Source organism: Takifugu flavidus, chromosome 18 (genome assembly GCF_003711565.1).
Source record: "Takifugu flavidus isolate HTHZ2018 chromosome 18, ASM371156v2, whole genome shotgun sequence".
In the NCBI taxonomy this organism is placed as follows: Eukaryota; Metazoa; Chordata; class Actinopteri; order Tetraodontiformes; family Tetraodontidae; genus Takifugu; species Takifugu flavidus.
Window position 1 is genome coordinate 12,262,550 of NC_079537.1, and position 380 is coordinate 12,262,929.

Here is a 380-nt window from a genome sequence, read left to right on the forward strand (position 1 = left end):
TTTATCCTCTCCTTCTCCCTCCCTTCACTCTCGTTCCCTCCCTCCACCCATCCTGTTTATTTCCCTCCCTCTGCCGTCGGAGCTTCGGCCACCAAACAACTCTCGGCACTCTCCAGTCTCCCTTCGCCCCAGTACGACGCCCCGTCCCTCCCCAGCGTTCCCAGTCCCTCATTCTTTCTCTCGTTTCGTCATCCGTCGCTCGGCTCCGTGTCTGGACGCTGCAGCTCACATCAACAGGTTTGTCCTTCAAATGTTCTCTGGGACAATCAGAGTGAGCGCTCCTCTTTTTCTCCCCATCTCCCATCTTTGGTGTTTCAGCTACGACCTGACGTATTTGTGAGGGTCTGCGTGAAGAAATAGACATTATTCACATGGATCAA